This window comes from Pistacia vera, unplaced genomic scaffold (assembly GCF_008641045.1).
Source record: "Pistacia vera cultivar Batoury unplaced genomic scaffold, PisVer_v2 Contig540, whole genome shotgun sequence".
NCBI classification, from domain to species: domain Eukaryota; kingdom Viridiplantae; phylum Streptophyta; class Magnoliopsida; order Sapindales; family Anacardiaceae; genus Pistacia; species Pistacia vera.
The window spans coordinates 142888-157584 of NW_022196380.1; the positions used below are offsets into that span (position 1 = coordinate 142888).

At 38.2% G+C, this 14697-nt stretch overlaps 1 pseudogene; it reads right to left on the reverse strand.

The window, feature by feature from the left end:
• Window positions 1–737: 737 nt before the first annotated feature.
• Window positions 738–6661, reverse strand: LOC116107578 (annotated as a pseudogene).
• Between the last annotated feature and the right edge of the window lie 8036 nt (window positions 6662–14697).

Here is a 14697-nt window from a genome sequence, read left to right on the forward strand (position 1 = left end):
TGAGAACATAAATTCCATGTAACTGATACTACTCATCATAATTGGGAAAACAGGCTAAATAATTTATATACTATACAGTACCTAAAGAATGTGTCCAGTTTCTGTTCTCCATTCCACCAATAAAGAAGCACCAAAAGCAAAGAATTTTAGTTATGTTGAACTTGATAAAGGTTCAACCAACATGCATCAAAACCGGGGAAAGGCTTGACATTCATTGACTCATATGTACACATATCTCTCAGAGTATTTAGTATTTTATCAGATGCCAAAGAAACAAAAGATTATCACTAAAATGGATTTGAATCAAACATATAAAACTGCTTTAAAAGCACTTGCATAATAGAAATTGGATAGACATGAGATACGCTCTAGCATAGTGGCTCGAATCCACGAACAACGAATGGCGAATGCACGAGAAGATGTCGAATCCACAACGAAACAATTCACAAAGGAATCATCAAGAAATTTAAAAAAAAAAAAATCATTCATCATTGTTTGTACAATAACAAGCCTATTTATGCTAAACTAATCCTAATGTTACGAGAACAAGAAATAAGAAAATCCTTATATTATGTATCATTAGAAAAAGAATTATATAATAAGAAAGTAAGGCTTAACTAAATTGAAACTTCCTATATAAACAAAACTCCAAATGAAATGAAGAAACTACTTAAATTCCTAAAATGAAACCCTAAATAAATAAGAAAATCAAATAAAGAAAGGGAAACAACGGGGAATCATAATTTAACCATAATTTTCCTACATCACCAAAGGACTCAATTGCACAAATTCACTTCCTCCTTTTCAAGAGCGAATGAGTGATGCTAAATTTGTGAGTCAGCTATAACATTTTTCCAACAATAATCCCCACAAGAACAAACTCCATCTTTAAAATGATGGAACCTCTTAGTGTCTCTAACAAATATGTCTCTCCTCTCAAAACTGGATATAAATTTTATAACAACATGGCAATCAAAGCAGATTCTTGGGTTCTTAATCACATGAAGTGGAGCTCCTGTTGGAGTATTAAGAAGTCCAAGCACTACAGCCAATTTCTCACTATGCCCACACAACATCAGCTCCTTATCCTGCTCCTCCACGTCTTGCAACACAAAGTCAGTATGTGGAAAGTAACTTGACTTCTTCATCTCCGTGTTTAATTTATTCAACTTCTCCATGATTTGGGCCATCTGAGGATGTGATTCATCTCCGGCAAGAAGCATGTGCACTTTATTTTTTACCTTAATCCAACTACAGAAAGGGCACTTCCTCAAACCCAAAGCTTTCATCATATCTCTCACCGCATCAACCTCAGTCCACATGCCTTTGGAAGCATATATATAGGATAGAAGGATGTAGTTCCTAGAATTTGTAGGTTCCAGTTCAAAGAGATGTTTAGCAGCAGCCTCACCTATACTCACATTACTGTGAACACTGCAAGAACTAAGCAAAGCTCCCTAAACATAAGTGTTTGGCTCGAAAGGCATTTGCTCAATCATATCATAGGCTGCTTCTAGCCTTCCAACACAACCTAGAAGGGTTGCCATGCAACCATAATGCTCAATCCTTGCTTCAATACCATGCTCTTTACACATGCTATCAAAAAACTTGGAGCCTTCATCAGCTTGGCCAGCTTGGCCGTAGGCAGATAATACACAAGTGAAGCTAATAGAAGAAGGCTTTTGTCTACTTCTTTGCATCAAATGAAAAATCTCTATAGCTTTTTTAGCCTCTCCAGGCATAGTATATCCACCCATTATAGCGTTCCAACAAACCAAGTTTTTGGATGATATCATATCAAAACAAAGTTGAGACATTTGAATCCTTCCACAATTTGCATACATATCAATTAGTGCCGTAGACACGGAAATAGCATCAGATATTCCTCTTCTGATAGAAAAACAATGAGCCTCCTTCCCGAGCACCAATGCTGCAATACTTCCATAGGATGATAGCAAGCAAGGTATTGTAACATTGTTTGGCTGCATCCCCGCTGTCTGCATCTCTCTAAAAAGTTCCAATGCCTCAATACCTTTCCCATTTTGTGAGAAACCAGCAATCATTGACGCCCAAGACACAACATCTAATTCCACTCCTTGGCTTTGGAATTGCCTAAAGACCTCCAATGCATTGTCAACAAGACCATTCCTACAGAGACCCGTAAGAAAAGCTTGAAAACACCTACATCCAAACATTCCATCTCATGAAACACTTTGGGCATATTCCATGTACAGGCCACTTTCTGTACCTATCAATAAGTGAAGTACTGACCCACTTGTCCTCCGATAACCCGTCCTTAATCACAAAACCATGAATCTGAATCCCATGCTTAGGATTCTCCAAGTCGTCCACAGTGGAAAGAACACTAGAAACACTATGCTCCTCCGGCGTAAATCCTTCAAAATGCATCCTTTGAAATAAAAGAACTGCCTCTTCATGATGTCCACTGTCATTAAACCCTGCAATCATACCATTCAAAGTAAACACATCGGGCTCTACTCTTAAATGACCCATCTCGTTAAAGAGTTTTTTCGTTGCATCCACGCACCCTTGTCGCGCGTAACCCGCAAGTAGAGCACTAAAAGTTTTCACATCCGGTTGGGCTAATCTATCAAACACTTTGTGAGCGTCCCAAATCCTCTGACATTTAACGTACATATGAACCAAAGAAGTCTGAACAAACTAATCTTAATTAAACCCGTATACAGACACCATTGCATGAACTTGTTTTCCAGTTTCCAATGACAACAAACCAGTGCAAGCCCTAAGGATATTAGGCAACAAGTAAGTATTAGGTGCCAGACCGTGAGAGAGCATTTGAGCGAATACACGGAGTGATTGAGTAAAAAATTTTGTTTTGAGTAGGCGTAGATAAGAGTAGAGTAAGAATAGGTTGTCGGCTCAAGAGAAGAAGAAAGGATTTGGTTTGCGCCATCAAAGTCTTGGTGATTTTCATATTGAGACGGAAGCTTTGTTGCGAGACCCGTGTCATTAGAGACTCCAATTTTGAGAATTTGAGCATGCGTTTGCTGTGTCTGTGATAGAGATGATTTGAGTGAGTTGAGGGTACGGAAGATTAAGCGTTGAATGTTTTCGAGAAGAGGAAGAGCTTGTTTAGTAAGTTCATCATTCGTTACAGCCTTATTTTTCAAACGCGTCTCTGATTTGTTCACACAATAGTAAGTTAAGTTTTCCTCAAAAGGCAAGAGAATACGAAAAAAAGGGTTCCGTACAATCTAGTTAGTAAATACGGATACGACAAAAAAACGATATGAGAATTTTACGGGTATAATATAACAAACGGTAAAAAATACGTTAATAAAAATTCGGCCATAAAATTCGGATATGGAAAAAATACGGTACGGGTATATACGAGTTTAATACGGTGCACTGTCAATAATACGTTTTAAAAAATACGACAATATCAATCTTAGTTTTAACACTTTTATGGATTATCTAGTTAAAATCAATATAAAATTTCAAATGCAAAGTATTCAATTAACCAATAACACAAATATACAATATATAACTGATATTCAAATTATAGTCTCCAAACTCAAACACAATATTTAGCCATGATTCTTTACTAATTTAAAACTTGCTAAGTTTGAATGTAACCAATTTTGACTTCCCATTAATCTATTAAATTATATTAAATCAAGAACTAAAATTTTGCCTCACAAATCTATATAAAAGATTAGTGTTACAATGCAACCTGAAATATAAGATTAATCAATAAATAAAATAATTCAATAAAAGGATTTATTAATCTTTTTCTACATAAAACGCCACCGCTTAATGCTTATTCTTCACCAGCACCCATGACCCACCAACTCACTCTCACTGTCTCACAAGTCACACCACACAGCTGCCGTAGAGCAGCAAACCGTCATCAACCCTTCCCAGTTCCGCAAAGCCCAACCACCTCATGGACCCTCACCCCTTCCTTCCCAGCGCCTCCACCTTCCAGCGAATCCCCAGTAGCCACCCAGCCTACCCTCCTTTCCAAAATAACACTTTAAACTAAAATCATGAATCATCAGCCACCGAAATCAGAACCAACAAATGAAAAAAGTATGAAAGAAATCCTGAAATTCAATAGCGGGGATGTAAATCATTGGGGGCTGTACTCGGTGAGGGGCTACGCTGGAAGTGGGGAGGCTGGAGGTGTGAGATGGTGGTTAATTCGTGAATAATCTCTTCCCTTACCCACTGATTTCTGCTTCCCCCACCAAAACTACGTCGTTTCAATCAGGTTTTTTTCTTTTACAATAATTCCCGAATTATTCGCGAATTATACGCGAATTATACGAATGTTCCAATAATTCGCGAATAATTCAGCAGTCATTTAAAAAGTGCGTAAATACGCGTTTTATACACGAATTATACGGATGATCGTATAATTCGCGTATAAAACGTGTATTTACTAACTAGGCCGTACAATTAAGTTAAATAAATAAAAGCTAAAAATAACGAGGATGTGATTTATTTATTTTTAACTATAAATAGATAAATAAAGTCGAGGAACACAGAGCGAAAAATATGTGCAAAGTAAATCGCGCAACTCTAATATTATAATCACCGTTGGCAAAGTACGATGGTTTTGCGTACAAGAGTCAGCCAATTGGATCGAACACCACCATGGTCATAGCATTCTTCGGCCCGATCTGTCGTGATAACAAAGATGCGTGACCATCTCTCAAACAAGCCCTTGAATGCTACAGTCCGCACATTTCCCTCGTCGTTCATCTCTTGCCTTTGCTCTTAGTATTTCTTTTCTTATTTCTTATTTTTTTCTTTTTTGTAAAATCTTTCAATTTCTTATGTTTAATTTATTTAACTTCTTCATGATTTGGGCCATTTGAGGATGTGATTCATCTCCAGCAAGAAGCATGTGCACTTTGTTTTTTACCTCAATCCAACAACAGCCACGGCTCTTCCTCAAACCCATAGCTTTCATCATATCTCTCACTGCATCAACCTCAGTCCACATGCTTTTGGAAGCATATATATTGGATAGAAGGATGTAGTTCCCACACTTTGTAGGTTATAGTTCAAAGAGATGTTTAGCATCAGCCTCACCTCTCATTACAATGAACTTTACAAGAACTAAGCAAAGCTCCCCAAACACAAGCGTCTAGCTCGAAAGGCATTCGCTCAATCATATTATATGCCTCTTCTAGCATTCCAACATGACCTAGAAGGGTCACCATGTAGGCATAATGCTCTATCCTTGCTTCAATACCATGCTCTTTACACATGCTATCAAAAAATTTGCAGTCTTCATCAGCTAGGCCAGTTGGCTGTAGGCAGATAATACACAAATAAAGCTAATAGAACAAGGCTTTTGTCCAATCCTTTGCATCAATTGAAAAATATATATGGCTCCTCTAGCCTTTCCATGTATAGAGATTTTACGCTGTGTTGGTGTGGTACCAAGAGATTTGGCATGAGGCATGGATAGCTTATTGAATTACAATGATAGATATTAAATAAACATAGGCGGGTTTGTCTCAAATAAGCCTAATAGAAAAAGTTTTTGTGCATTCTCATTTATCTTTTTTTTTTTCGCATTAAAGTTTAAACCTTGGCCACAAATGTAATTGTTAATTCTAAAGGCCTAAACTTTTTGCCAAAATTATTTCCATTGCAGTCATGGAAGAGCCAATAATATTATTTTTCAAATAGAAGATCAAATTTATTAAGTTTTATGATTTTCATTTTTAATATCCTTCAATATCTCAATATATCCTTATAACAAATGATTGATGCGCAAATTCGTACCAACCAGAGATACCCAATCGACCTCAGAAGGGGCCAAGTAAGATGTGCATGTGGTTACTGATAACCAACAAGGTCGATAAAAATGACATAAAAAAAGTAAAGAACAAAAGAGATTTTTATAGTGGTTTAGCGGCATAAAGACCAAGCCTACATCCATTGTAATGTTATTGCTTAGATATGTTATAAGGCTGAGAGAAGTTACAAAGGAAATGTGCACGAGCTAAATGGAAGACCTTTAGCCCTCACAACCTTCTCTCTTAAAACGCTTTCTTACACAGACGAGTGTGTTTTTCTCTTGAACTTTACTAGATTGGATTTCTCTCTTGAAATGGAGGCTATGGACTCCTTTTATACTTGGTTCGTCTGGCAGTGGTTGAGACTAGGTATTACGGGATTGCTTGCATGCATAATCCCTTTAATTAGGATCTAAGTCAGTAATCTCCATGCTTCTGACAGACCAGGCTCTGCTAATAACAACCTAACCCATGCTTATGACAGTAATTACCTTGTGAGAGAAGGTAAACACAGATGGGATGACAAGTGGGATGATCTTGGTTGACAGGCTTTGATACACCTTAAGGACGCGTGGCACAAATCTAACCACTAGGAAATTAGGCACAACATTAAACCCTTAGTTTTTGGAGGGTAGTGTTGGGCTTCAAAAACTCTTTTCTAGTGACCTGCACATCAAATGGGTTGCGAGCTTCAACGTCTAATGGCTTTGGCAAGCTACATCTATCTTATCGGATCCGTTGCGTCTGTGTGATGTGTCAGCTTTAACACCTTTTCACTTGCCCCGTTTGGTCACATCACATGCCTTTTCACTTAACTCTTTGGCAGCGCAATGAATGATTACGCATCTATTTACCTTCCCCATGCGTACGGATGCGTTGGAAATGACAGTGGCTAGAAGGAATGAGGAGATGCACATACCTCTTCTGTAGGTACAATGAAACGATGATAATGATGACGGCAAATGGAAGGCCTTCCTCTCCATCTATAAATATTCTCGTTTCATTTAGGGCTATTATCTTTGTCGCTTTTGCTTCTTCATTTTTAGAAAGATACTTGCCTCTTCCTGCTTCATAACCTTTGTCGAGACACCGGAGATTATTAGTGTAACGTCCATATCAAGGTACGTAACTTTATTTATGCCATAATACCCTTAGTTGAATCTCGTTAGAGCTAGCTTGGACAAGTGTTAAAGAAATTCTTTAAAATGTTATTAGGGGTAAAATGGTCATTCCACTCATAATTAGATGAAAGAGTGGGGAATGAAAAAAATTAGAATAACATGGAGAAGATAATAGAAATGAGGGCCTTATTGTAATTAACCAAGGGACATAGATGGAATTTTTAGAAAGTGCAAGGGTAAAATGGGAAACTATATATATTATTATGTAGTAATAAAGTTCAAGAGTTGAAACCCTAGCCACTCCACCCATTGTTCACGCCACCTTCACCCCAAATTCTCTCAAATTTCTTCACTAAATTTCCAAGGAAATTCATAAGATTTTGGCTAGATTTTCAATCCTAAGCATTCAAAGGTAAGATTCTTGCACCAAGATGTGAGATTAAATTTTAAAGTTTTGAATTCTTATTAGGGTTAAGAGGAAGGGGAATTCTACCAAACATAGATTATAGTGTTGGAATTGCTCAAATTCAAGGTAAGTAAATCCAACTTTAGCTTTGATTGAATAAATACTTGTGTAGAGAAATTTCGTATATGTTGTATGTGTGTTTGGATGATGAGAATTATGGATTGAAATTGAGGTCGTTTGATTTGTGAATCTTATGGCCATAAGAAGTGATTTATTTGTACGTTTAAGTTGATGAAATATAAAAGAATGGATGTGGAAGGGTGGAAGGAGAAATTCGGCTAGGGTGGTTGTTGGCCTTAGGAAGTTTCTGCTCCAATTTTGGTGGCTTGAGAAATATGTGGAAGTGTAACCAATTTAGGGTTTGTATGTGCATGTAAGGTGTTTGATGAAATTTCAAAGAAAGTGCATATATATGATTATGTTAGATTATTACTTTGTTATGAAAATGTTGGTGGTAGAGAATACTAGTTCCATAATGATATCTTTATATGCCCTAATGCATTCTTACATTTGAGCATTTGCATTTAGAAAGAATAGCAAAGAATGAGCATATTTATATGCACATATACCTGTATGAGAACATTAAAGAATAAAGAGAAAGAAAGAAAAGAAATTAATTGTAGATTCATTATCTAAAAAACATAATTAAAGAATACCTCAAATCTGAAATTTTACCTAAAGAGATATAAAAAGATAAGAGAAGAGAAGGTTGTTGCGATGAGGAACCCATGAGTGATAGAGAAGAAGAATATCGCCACATGCATGCTGCCTTGAGTGAGCAGCCTAAGAATAAGAAAGAAGACTTTGTACAGTCCGTAAGAAGTGCATGTGGATGAGGACTGTACCCAAGAAAGAATTTGAGAATACACTCACAAGGCCAGGGTTCCGAATCCATGCCTCAACTGAGTCCGATTAGCAAAGAAAGAAAAGAAAGAAAGAATTAAAAAAAGAAAAAAAAAAAAAGAAAGAAAGAAAGAATAGAAAGGAAAAAAAAAAGAATAGAAAAGAAAAGAACGAAAGGATAGAAAAGAAAACGAAGAAAGAATAGAAAAGAAAGAAAGAATAGAAAATAAGAGAAAGAATAGAAAATAAGAGAAACAGAAAAGAAAGAAGAGAAACAGAAAAGAGAGAATTGAAACAGAAAAAAAGAAAAGAAAATGCATTGCATAGAAAAAAGTGTATGCATTTGTGCATATGCTTCATGCCATTTCTACTACCCCGAGTTCGTTTTCCTATTTGTGCTTACATATCGGTAAGTAAGAAACTAGAATCTTAGAAAGAGCTGAGAAGAATTGAGAAGTTTGGTGTAAGGAAAGAAAATCCAGGATCTGAGTAACGGAAAAAGAATAGAAGTATTATGGGTTTACTTACTGAGCAATTAGTGTTCACTCCGTTGATTTCATTGTTTTTGCAGGCAATAGATGAGATGCGGTTGGAAGGATCGTCAAGTAGCGGAGGTGAATGGCACCAATGTCTGAGATTACTTTGTACTTGTATTTGTGACTTTATTACTTGACGTAGAGATTTGTATATAAAGTTAAATTTATTTTGGGCCCGCTATTACAGTACATGTTAGTGAGTTTTACTTATATTTTTCCAATAAACTACTAGCTAAACTGAATATTACAATTAGGCAAGGTTGGTATACCTTTTTTGCCTGGTTTTATCATTGTTATCATTCATTTGCGTTTCGCTATCTGACTGAAGTTTCATTTTCATGCAAATGTCATCTTCTAATAGCTTCCATGCCTATGATGGAGGATAAGGAGATGGCGGCATCATTCCTCCCTGGCGGCTTACAGACTATGGCGATGAGGCTACGTCTTGGTTGAACCATTCTGACTAGGCTGAGCCTTAAATGTGGTTCTTGTTATTGGGTGGCTTCACAATTGCCAAGAGGTAGGCACTCCAGGTAGTGTCGTTGATCGGGGAAAGGCCCTGATGGTCGACCTTTTTGAGGATAGAAGAGATAGGAGGAGTAGAAGAAGCCCTCGAATGTTTGTTAAAAGGCTCGCCTTCCTTAGTTACCAAAGGCGTTGCATAGACCCTCTATAAGCAATGAGGGAGCCCCCAGATCATCTTCGGGCTTTGCTGGGCACCCTTCTTGACTACGTTCTTAGGTCCATCTAGGAAGAGTGTAAGTAGCAAAGTTGGGTCACTCTGTTAACCCAAGCGGTTGTGGATTAAAGTAAGGTTTGTTCTTTTCCTTAGGCTTATTGCATTTATTGGCTCAGATGTTTACGTTGCTAACGGGTACTTGTGGTTTCCCCCTTGCAGCTTTTCTTCTTGATGACCTTTCTATTCCAGGAGGCATATCCTAATTTTCAAGGCCAGGCTGCGCTTTTCGAACAATTCCAAAGAGCAGAAGAGGGGTTAGCGAGTTGAAAGAGGTCATGGCTTCAACTCGCGCTGACCATAAGAAGGAGTTGGACGCAATGTGCCACACCCTTCGCGACAAGGGTAGGCGCATTGTCATCATTTGGGAAGAGCTCGATCGATTGAACGCGGAGGATGCAAGGCTTGCCTGGCTAGTCGAGGCATATCAGGATGTGGAGTTCTAGGACTCCACCTCTCCCCACGAGGATTACTATTCGCCCTGATGTGCAGTTCAATTGCTTTCCCTCCCCTAGCAAGGATTAGTGTCCTCCTAGATGTGGCAGCGTTATCCTTGCATTAGGGGAAATGTCTTCATATGTGCAAGCTTGCCTGAGATGAAGGGCTAATGTGCTTGCAGATTGTGTGGAGACACCCTCTTCATGTAGGGACATCGGTTCTACCAATGCGGGGATGTCCTTTTTGCGAGGCGGGTAGTGGCAAAGTTGTTTTTCTATGTTCTCTTCCTACTCATTTTGGCCTACCCCTTTTGCACTATTTCTTATCGGCCTTTTGGCAGGTCCTATATTTTTTTCGAGCTTTTAGGGGTTCTGTTCAGCATCTCCTCCTCTAGATATTTTTGGTGAATTCTCCGATGCATCACCTTGGTGGTTTTTGTTAGGCGTCTCTTCCTCATTATTCACCTTAGTGGGTTGCTAGATGTATGGAGGCCTAGGGATTTGTAATAGGCCCTAAGTGGATGAGAGGGAACCAAAGTTTGTTGTATTTTATCTTTCGTCACCTCTACTACTTTGGATTTTTCTGTTTGAATTAGCTTGCATGAATTGGCTTGATAGCTCTTCTTATATATACACACATATTCGTAATTTGTCCTTTGCATATGTTTTTGCATTCCTATGCATTTTTACTTGTGAGGTCTCTTTGATTTCCATAGATTGCTCTCGGTTTTTAAAATTTCAAAATTTGCAAGCTTCGAAAGGTTAATTCTAACCAGTATGTACCGCATAACATCATCAATCACTACTGATCATTAACAACCCCCCCCCCCCCCCCCCCCCCCCGTTTTTAGGAGGGCGAGATCGGGCTTCGAAAACTTGCTTGGTGTGAATCGTGCGATATTTCCAATGAACATGATTGTTCATCTTTTCAACTCTAGGGCGTGTCTTTTTGAATTCGGGTTTTTATAGCACATTCGACAAAGGTGCGTCTGTTTCTTTCCTAGTCATAATGAAGCATTTGGAATGGCGACCAACCATCATTGTAAGTCGGTTGGTATCCTTTAATGCCTATAAATATGACTGGTTCCTTCATGAAGGGTTACTTGTATGCTTCTTCTGCTTCTTGGCTTCTTGAGTATCTAGCCAGATTTTGAGCATTATCTTTGCGAATTTTTTTTTTGTTGTGTCTTCAGGTTTTGCAAGATTAGTGCTTTTCCTTTGTTTCTGTTATTTGCGCCGCCTTTGCTGGTTGTTGTGAGTGATTGATTTAAGTCGTTTTGTAGATGTATTCTGGCAGACAGGAGTTTCTTGGCGATGGTGGTCATAGAGGCGAGATGACCTAGTCGGACCATTTGCATGCATTCCAATAGACCTTTCACTTGGAGTCAAGCCTTCTCGTCCTTCGACAGAGGAGGATGAAGTTAGTGGTAGTTGCTGATGGGGTTTACGCAACAGAAAACAAAATAAAATCCCCAACAACACTATTGAACCCAAGAACCTTATACCTGATTTACGTTATTTACATATGAAATAATATTGAATATAAAATTTCCATATTTCATACTAGCGTTTAGAGGCTCCTTTAATCGATATGAATCACTCCCACTCTAAGATAAGAGTGAACTCTTGGTATCCACACGAAGACAGGATGGCGATCGACTTACGGTCTTAAGTGCTAGCAAGACACACAAGCAAAAAACATGCATAATTTTCCTTCAAGAAAAATTCTCTTCTCCATCAAGTGAAAAACGTGAGAGAGAGTGAGGTGAGTGGCTTTGATTTAATTAATGTGTTCTCTCATTTTATTTTAATTTAACGTTGCCTTTTATATGCAACAAAAATTAAAACCATAATCTAGTTAGGAATAAGTTTATTCCATGACTAGAATAGTAAATCCTTATTACCAAACAAGGTAATAATCCACATGGCATCTTATTCAAATGCAACTTGAGCGGGAAGTAATCTAAACCGTTGCTCTAATGCCATGTACACTTCATAAGCAATGTAACTTGCTTGGGAAGTAATTCACTTTTATAAGCAATGCAACTTAAGCGGGAAGTAATCTAAACCATTGCTCTAGTGCCATGTGCACTTCATTGGCTGGGATAGCATAATCGTCACCTCGAAAAAGCGAGGCATCACAGACTGTCAAATCAATCAGTGTGGCCATTCCCTAGCACCTGCATTAAATGCATCTTAAATCCCAAAAGTTAGAGATACCATTCCGCCCCTACAAAACGCGGCAACCTACGCCCTTGTCACATACCACAAGTTCAAATGTTGCCTTAAAAAGAGAGAGAGAGAGAGAGAGAGAGAGAGAGAGAGAGAGAGAGAGAGAGAGAGAGAGAGAGAGAGAGAGAGAGAGAGAGAAAGAAAGAGAGAGAAAGAGAAAAAAGAGCAACAATGAGCAACTATATGCCAACACTAATGCCAACACTAATCCTCACTCAGGTTTGAAAGTTTTATACAATTACCAAGTTATAAAACTTATGCAAAATATGTAAAACTTGTTCATTTTGTGCTTATGGGTTTGCTTGCTCATTATCAACATAAACTAAACACCCATGGCATAATGTAAAGCACACAAATCATTTTTACATGGTTCGACAAACTGCCTACATCCATGGGACCAAGTCCAGACAAAGAAAATCCACTATGATAAACATTTATAATTCAATTACAAAGCCAAAGAGCCATCACACAAGACTCTAGTTAGCCACAACCTAGTGTCGTAACTTGTCCTACTGTTGCTAAAGGGTCATAATGGTTTGCCGACCTCTATGCATCTGCTATTGGAGAGTGGACATTTCCAATCAAAGCTTGGTGATTTGCCGCTCCTTGTTTTTTCAATCGTGTTATGTTGCGCTGCCAACTCCCCCTCAAGCGTAATCTAATTGACCTTCAAGATCGTCTCTAGCTCAACCAATTCTACCTCAGCTCATCGATGTCTCTTGGCATTCTCTTTCAGCATTAGGGGATCACCATAGGTCTTTTGGAAAAGAAGAGTGGACCATGAAAATAGTTGCATAAATTCGCAGTAAGCGAATAAGCAATGGACCAAGCCCACAAACAAAAGGAATCTCGCTACTACACATCACAACTGAGTTTGATCGCTAGCCACCTTCTTCAACAAGTTAGCTTTGCTAAGTTGCTTGCTTTCATCCTAGTCCCTCTCCATGACACAATCCACAAGGGTGCCCATGGGCTCGCGCAGATACTCTAGGAATGACACCATAGCCTCATTAGGAGTCATAGGAGCGACCTCAACATGAATAAAGGACGACCCTCCAGTAGCGAGCCTCACAAAGTGCGCATCCACTACCTCGTATTCCTTCTCTTCTTAGGGGAATGCATTGCCAAAAACCTCCTATCGCCACTGGCCACCCTAATCTGTACCGCTGGTAGGTCTTGCTTGACATTATGTGGTCTAGGATTAGAACTAACTGTTAGAGTAGGTGCCCTAGAGCCAATCAATTATTGTAGAATTGACTCTCCGAAATAATGTTTATTAATCAATAAAAGACAATTTTCTTTTATATCATGTAAATCATAATTGCGTGTATTGATATATGTCTTTAGGATGGTAGAACCGTGACGAGGGTATCAAGTGTTTCAAATCTTGATAGTGAGAACCCTATGATCACATATGGTGGCTATTCTAGAAATGTTTGTAGCCCCAGTATTATTCTGATCAAGGACACAGATAATACGGTAAGGCTATCATAGTGTTGAACGACCCTGTCGAAAGACAATGACTGATCTCACTCATCAAGTTGTTTGCCGACAACCTGGTGCGACACATTGGTGCTTGCTATAGACAAGTTCACTGGACTGATCCACAAAAGGATTCCATATTGATGGTAGCCCCAGTGTTTATGGAATAAATCCTCTAACGAATGGTGGTGCATGTGATCCTAAGACTTGAGATCACTAGAACGCCTTGTGCACCGATTGGTGTAGTTTGACACCAGCCTAACGTAGATCTATTCAGAGCTATCAACACGGTAGTGATTAGCTGCATTGAGAAGTGTATCAAGACTATGGTGGATCAACAAAGGATTCATCACAGCACAATTCAGTGAATGACAATGACGCTAAAGTAATGGCCACAATGGGATTAAGTTGTTGCTCAATCCAATTTATTATTTCGGTCATTGGTCCAGTAATTGAATACAAAGATATCAAAGATAACTGAGGTTGACACTATTTATGTGCCTCAACCTCAATGAGATAATAGATGATGAAAGGATCGATTGCACAGTAACCATATCGTTGATAGGCAAGCTATTTCACTGAATCTGAATCTATCGGGTGGCCATGGTGCCTTGCTAGAAGCCAATCTTGGTCTATGTTTAGTGAGACGATTGATTGGTGTCAATCATGAGACTACTCACTGCCGATATGATGAGGTGCCTTCAGGTCACACACATAAAGATAGATTAAGGATGAATTGGTGAGAAAAGGAATTTTTGTCATTTGTGATGAAAGGATATTTTCATCCTTTATAATGGAAAGGATATTTTTGTCTTTTGAGATGAAAGGGCATTTTGGCAATTTCACAATGCAATTAAATTTGCTGAGGTCGTTGTCTATATTTAATTTTATATTGAAATTAAAATTAGTGATTTTATGTATTTAAATATATTCATATATTTAAATATTATATATATTATTTAATATTAATATTTGATGATATTAATATTAGTAAAGATAATAAATGAATATGAAAATCATATTTGAATTTGAATAAGATGCCATGT